Here is a 7,145-nt window from a genome sequence, read left to right on the forward strand (position 1 = left end):
TAATGTCAGAAAGGAGACCTGGTAGCACAGTGGTTAAGAACTCAAGTGCCAACCGAAAGGTCAGCAGTTGGGATCCACCAGCTGCTCCTTGGAAACCCTATGGAGCAGTTCTACTCTGTACTGTCAGGTCGCTGTGAGGAGCAATCAACTCGACAGCAATAGGTTTAACAAGTTTTTGTTTTTTTTTTTAGTTAATGTCAGAAAACATTCAAAACTGAATTTTAATTATCGGAACATTGAATTTCATAGAATTGTGGGTGTATTTAATATACAAGTAATTTCAGATTGGATTTGTTGAAGTAGTGAAAAATGTACCATCTTATACAGTAGTTTTCAAGGCTGCATGAACTCAGAGAGTTGATCCAAGACAGTTCAGACAATTTGTCAAACTTTTGAGAATATTTCGATGTTTGTCTTTTAATTTAGTATATATTGATAATGTATAGCCACTGTATCAAAGCTTAGGGATGTGGTGAACTCTGAATAATTTGTAAATATTGCTCTGTAAAAATTGAATATAAACCATTGGAAACTTTTCTATGTATGTCATTTCAAAAGGCCAGTAAATTTGAATTCCCTAATTGCAGATAAGTTCACAAAACAAAGCTACCTTGTGTTTATAAGCTGCTTTATATACTGTGAAAGCAAAACATGCCATGCAGATTGTAATCACTTATATTAGGATCCCTCTAACTGTGAATGACAGAAATGGTTCTGTTTGGTTACTAAAGTGAAGCTTTGTATTTGGGCCACTGAACGTCCATCCATTCAGTACATCTGGTTCAGTAAAGTTCCTAGAACAAACAGAAGTCACTTTTTTTCTTTCTTTTTTTTTAAATAATAGTGACCAAAAAAAACTTTATTACTTAAATTCATTTTTCATCGGTCTAATGGAAGCCGTAGTCAAGTAGATACAGTCTGATACCAAAGATAATAGGGACTCAGTACAATCTAAACAAAAAATAAAATACTGAGTAAGTGGGAATTATAGAAGAAACTTGACAATGATACTAGATGCTTCTCAATGATTTATTATATTTTTATTATATGCCACTTTATACAACTTGTAGAGCTGTTAAAAGAATTTTACAGGGTGCTGGCATCACAAAAATTGCTACCAAAATTTACATGCCTCCTGTCTTCTAAAATTGCAGTAACATATCCTACCCTGGCATTTTAAAATAATAGTTTTTTATTTTCTTTTATGACCTCTGCAAGATGCTTCTAATTCTTGTTTGCTTTCTCAGATTTTATCTCTTCAATTTATTTATTTTATGGTGTTCCTCCTTGGTAATTTATCCTACTGTCCACCTTTTATAGCAACACTCTCCAAATTTTCACACATATATAGTTCCTATATAACCACCTAGATTTTACCACTTTTCCTGTGACTTTTCTTTGTTATTGATATAACAAGGATCATATTTTTGAGATACGAAGCCGATTTCTTTTTATTCTCAATAAACCTTGCTGCTCTGATTCATTAGTTTAATGGAAGGGTAAATTTATATACTCTAGAACACAGGGGTCATTTCTTTAGTTCTAAATTATAAATTAAATTTTTATGAGTACATAGAAATACATAGTGTAGAAAACTTATTGAGGGAGGAAATTTTTTTCTAAATAGAAAATAAAACAAAACCTTCCTCTTTATGTATTAAGGGTTGTTCTTGGAAACCAGGTCTGGAAATTTTACTGTAAGCCTAAGTGAAGAGTAGAAAGAAAATAGTATATTAAGTAGAAAAAAAAAAAAAAAAAGTAGAGAGGGTAAATTTTTTGTAGTAACTAGGTTAGTCTATGGTACCCAGTAGTCTGGTCAAACAAACAGTAGTTTAAATGTTGCTATGAAGGCATTTACATGTAATTAACATTTAAATCAGTTGATCTTAAATAAAGCACACTGCCCTCCCTAATGTGGGTGGGCCTCTTCCAACCAGTTGAAGGCCTAAAGAGCCAAATACTGAGGCTTCAAGAAGGAGAATTAGTCTGCCCCAAGGCTGTAAATAGACATTCTACCAGAGTTTCCAGCCTGTCACCTGAGCTACAGATTTTGGATTTGTCGGTCTCCCACAACTGCGTGAGCCAATTCCTTAAATTAATCTTTCTATTTCTCCAAATATCGATATAGATATCTCCTACTGTCTCTGTTTCTCTGGATTGCCTTGATAAATACACTAAGTAAGAAAAGTCCTTTGCCACAGAAAAGAAAGAAAATTTAGCTCTTTGTTGGGAGCATAAAGCCCTGGGGGTGAATAAGTTGAGAGGGATCAAATATCAGATGTTAGTGGCTTCTTTATTGCTACTTCTGATGACCTTTAGAAGCTGTAGAAGGAACACAGAGACACTTTGGGCGTTATCTCATTGAAGGCCGTTTGTTTCTCATTTTCCTGACACTGGCTGCACAGGCATGCAGAGGCAAAGTGTGTGTACCTCCGGAGTAGCCTTCTCACTGTCTTTAGATGACCTGTAGGAGATGTAAACATTCATTCCTGCTCAAGTGGGGGAGGTGCTGGTATTATAAAGCATATTACATTCTAAATGCTCTTATCTAAATGAAGGCAGATTCTTTAAAAGCCCCAGGTACATTCTTGTTTTACTAAAAGGTACATTCTGCGGCTAAAATAACTAACCACAAAATATTCTAGACAGAAGAAACATAGACTTTTCTCTTGGAAGCAGGCTTTGTGTTAGACAAAGTTTTAGGTTCCAAATAATCTACACAATTTCCAGTAAATCTTGTTACATGAGATGTAACAAATCCCAAAAATGCAATTAAGAATGTTTTATGAATTCTAACCAGAAAAATATTTTGTTAGTCCCAGCCTTGTGATTTGGATATTTTCTGTAAAATCATGCCTCTAAGCTGTTGGTGTGGGTTTTCTGAACACCCTATCTAGATTTTTGGTAATTGCTGAGTGTTGGGTGACAAATACACCAGAGGGTCATTGGTAATGAGCAAAGTGTCATTGTAGGAGAGGGTTACAGAGGATCAGCTGCCAGAACTGACTCCTTCACTGCTTTTTCTCTCTCCCTTTTCTCCTCGCTTTCTCTTTGGGTGGCATCTGAGTAGAAGGGAAGCATAAATTTGTTCAATTATTCAACGAATATTTATTGTGCACTGACTTTGTGTCAGACACAGCTCTAGATGTTTCAGATCCTTTGGTGAACAAAACAGACAAAAAAGGGAGGAAGAACCAACCGAGCAGGGAATCAGTGCCAGATCATGATGGAAGGACAGAACAGGCTGTGAATCATACCACACAGGATAGACTCTTCATATCAGATGTAACGAGGGACAGGCCATGAATCATACCACACATGATAGACTCTTCATATCAGATGCAATGAGGGACAGAAGGACACAGAAAAGACCAGAGGCCTCGCCTTGTTTACCCAGTAGAGTTCCATACATCTTATTTGTATTAGCAGCAAGCTGTACAATTCCCTGAGTGGGCCACAAGCACCTTATTTACGTAGTGCCACCCAATCATTTTGTGGGAGTTACAAGACCTTCCATGGCTAGAGGGATCACGTTAAGTAATTCACTGCACCACAGTGATTAAATATTGAATTTGGGGGAACTAAGGTAGTATGGGAGCCTTGGTGGCACAATGGTTAAGAGCTACAACTGCTAACCAAAAAGTCAGAAGTTTGAATTCACCAGCTGCTCCTTGGAAACCCTATGGGTCAGTTCTACTCTGTCCTATAGGATTGCTATGAGTCGGAATTGACAGCAATTTTTTTTTTTTTTTAAGATAGTATTAATTAACATTTAGTGTTTTCTGCCAACAGCTGGGTTTGGAAATCAAGAAGCACTGAGACCAGTTGTAAGTGTATATGTCTATTTCGTTTTCTCATTTTTAAGGACCGCTTAGATAATTTGGAATATTTTGTGCTGTTCTTTAGGCATTTTTTTTTTTTTTCCAGTTTAGGTGGTACAGTCAGAATCTCAAAGTTTATGTGCCAGCGCCACTCTTTTCTGGTAGTTTGGCTTTAAGTCACATAACAGGTGAGCAATTTCATCTCCACATTGGTATTACAATGTTAGTAAGATCTAGGAATATCATGAGATTGCTGGGAGGGTCAAATGAAAAAAATAATAACACTTTTAAATTAGAAGAAAACATGAGAGGATATATAACAGGTTTTATAATCAGCTTTCTTCTGTCATTTTTCAACAGAAGGGCTTATTAGCTTGTGCGCAGATATGGAGCATTAATTAAATAATAAGCTCTTTCCCCATCTGAGATTTAACCAAGTGGGTTGAAAAGAAAAAATATTCTTATATGAGAAGAGAAACAATGGTCCATATCTGTTATTAGTTAAGCAAGGTTAGCCATTATAAAAATAGGCTCAAAAAATAAGTAATTTTTCAAGTATAACAGAAACTTTTTCCTCTGATGTAACAATCTTAAATGAAGACACAGACCGTGAAAGGGCAGTCGTCCTACATGAGATCATTTAGGGACCAAGCTCGTGGAGAGGCTACCAACAGTAACCAATGGTTTACAAGGTTAACTTGTGAGGAATCTGCTTTCCAAGCAGACACAAGGGAAATGGAGGACCATTAGGGAACAGTTAGGAAGTGTCACCTGTCACTTCCACCTGAAACAGCCACATGGCCTCATATGACTACGTGCAAGGGGTCTTAGTTATCTAGTGCTATTATAACAGAAATACCAGAAGTGGATGGCTTTAATAAACAGAAATTTATTCTCTAGCAGTTTAGGAAGCTAAAAGTCTGAATTCAGGGCACCAGCTCCCAGGGAAGGCTTTCTGTCTTTATCAGTTCTGAGAGAAAGCCCTTGTTATCAAACGTCCCCTGGTCTAGGAGCTTCTTGGAGCAGGGACACCAGGTCCAAATGACGTGCTCAGCTTCTGACACTTCTAGCTTGGTGGCCTGAAGTCCCTATCTCTCTGCTCATTTTTCTCTCCTTTTATCTCTTTTAAGATAAAAGGTGACACAGGCCAAACCTCAGGGAAACTTCCCCTTGCATTGAATCAGGGCTGTGACCTGAGTAAGAACGATACATCTTACTCTAATCCTCTTTAACACAATCTAATATTGCCTCATTAATCACAGGCAGAGATTAGGATTTACAACACATAGGACAATTACATCAGATCATAAAATGGAGGGCAACCATACAATGTTGGGAATCATGACCTAGCCAACTTGGCAAATATTTTGGGGGGACAAAATTCAACCCATGACAGGAGGCAGTTTAGTGATCAGCATTGTCTCTACTACACATTCTTAAGAGGTCTAGCACCCTCTATGTCACTATAAATCATTCATATCATTTCCAAGGTAATTTTCAGTTTACTTCCCTCATTCTCACACTAGAATCTCAATACCTTGACAGCAAGAAGTGTGCATTTTTATTTTCCATTTATTTTTGTGTTTCCGGAGACCAGTACGGTTTTTGACCTGTTAAAGGTACTTCATCTATGAACAAGTAAACATATTAAAAAGAAGAAAACTTAAGTCCTATTCAGTAATCCTTAATGACCTGAGAGCTGGGGGTATAGTGAAGAAGGGTTTATAGATACAGTGATTATAACAATCAACTTTTGTTCTAAATAAATATGACCTTTCTTCCCACATTCCAATGTGCCTTTTAAGAATGTCATGCATCTATTCTTTTGGCCAACCTCATTTGAAAATCACTTTTGTTTCTGATAAAAATGTATCATATCCTTCTAATTATCATCAAACAATTTTGATTTATAAACAAGATGGCTAACTTTAAAAATGTACAATAAATTTAATCAATGATGCACAATGTCTTCATTCTCATACTAAAAATTTTTGATAAAGAAAACCTAAAAAAAGAAAGGAATTACATATTTTCTAATAAAAATATTGTTAAAATGTCAATTATTCCCTAATTGGTCTATAAAAAATATAGATTCAGTAAAATTCTAATGAAAATTTCAGCAGTTTTTTTTTTTTTCTTTCTCCTGAGAAATTGACAAATTGATTCTAACCTATGGGTAAGGTCAAAGGGCTTAGAAACTTTAAAACAGTTTTTAAAAAGTTAAAGGATTCACACTGCCTAATTTCAAACTATAGTGTAAAGCTACAGCAATCAGGACAGTGTGGTATTGGTGTAAGTGTAGACAAACAGATCAATTAGACAATACAAGAAAGTAGAGAGTTCAGAAAGAGGTTTAAGTGAATTTTTGACAAAAGCTCCAAGATAACTCAGTAGGGAAAGCACAATCTTTAAAAAAAAAATGGTACTGGAACAACTGGAAAACTGTATGGGAAAAAGTGAGCCTTAACACTTATCTCACACCACATATAAATGTTAGTTTAAGATGATAGATTACAAACCAAAACATAAAAGCTAAACACATGATACTTACAGAAGAAAGCATAGGAGTATATTTTCACAACCTTGGGGTAGGCAAAGATTCCTTGCAAGGGACTCAAAAAGCACTAAGCATAAAAGAAAACACAGATATAAGTTGGACTTTACCAAAATTAAAATTTTCTGTTCTTCAAAAGAAACTATTAAAAGAAAACTGCAAGCCAATGGCTGGGAGAAAATATACAGATTGAACAAATAACTTGTGATCAAAAAATATAAGGAACACCTTGAACTTAATCATAAAAAGACAACCAACCAATAAAAAAATGGACAGAAGGCTCACTAGAAGAACATTCCTTGTCAAGGAAATGCAAATTAAAACCACAATGGCATGCCAGTACACACCCACAAGAATGGCTAAAATTAAAAACACTGGCCATAACAATTGAAACAACTGGAGTTCTTATACATTACCGGTGGGAGTATAAAATAGTACAATAACTTTGAATATTGGGTAAATATTCAGAGATAGCTATCTCAGAGAAAAGTAAACATATGTTCATAAAAAGCTTTGTACAAGAATGCTCATAGCAGCTTTATTCATAACATCCAAAGACTGGAAATGGTGTATATGTAACAACAACTTTCGGTGTGTTCACACGACAGAATACAACATAGCAATAAAGTTGAACAATCTACACACGTAAACAACAGCGTGGATGAGTATAAAAAAAATTATGCTATGATAACTAAATGCAATATAATATGTTTTGTATGAGTTTCTGGAACAACAAAAACAGCAAAACAAAAACAAACGAACAAACAAAC

This window comes from Loxodonta africana, chromosome 5, assembly GCF_030014295.1.
Source record: "Loxodonta africana isolate mLoxAfr1 chromosome 5, mLoxAfr1.hap2, whole genome shotgun sequence".
Lineage (NCBI taxonomy): Eukaryota > Metazoa > Chordata > Mammalia > Proboscidea > Elephantidae > Loxodonta > Loxodonta africana.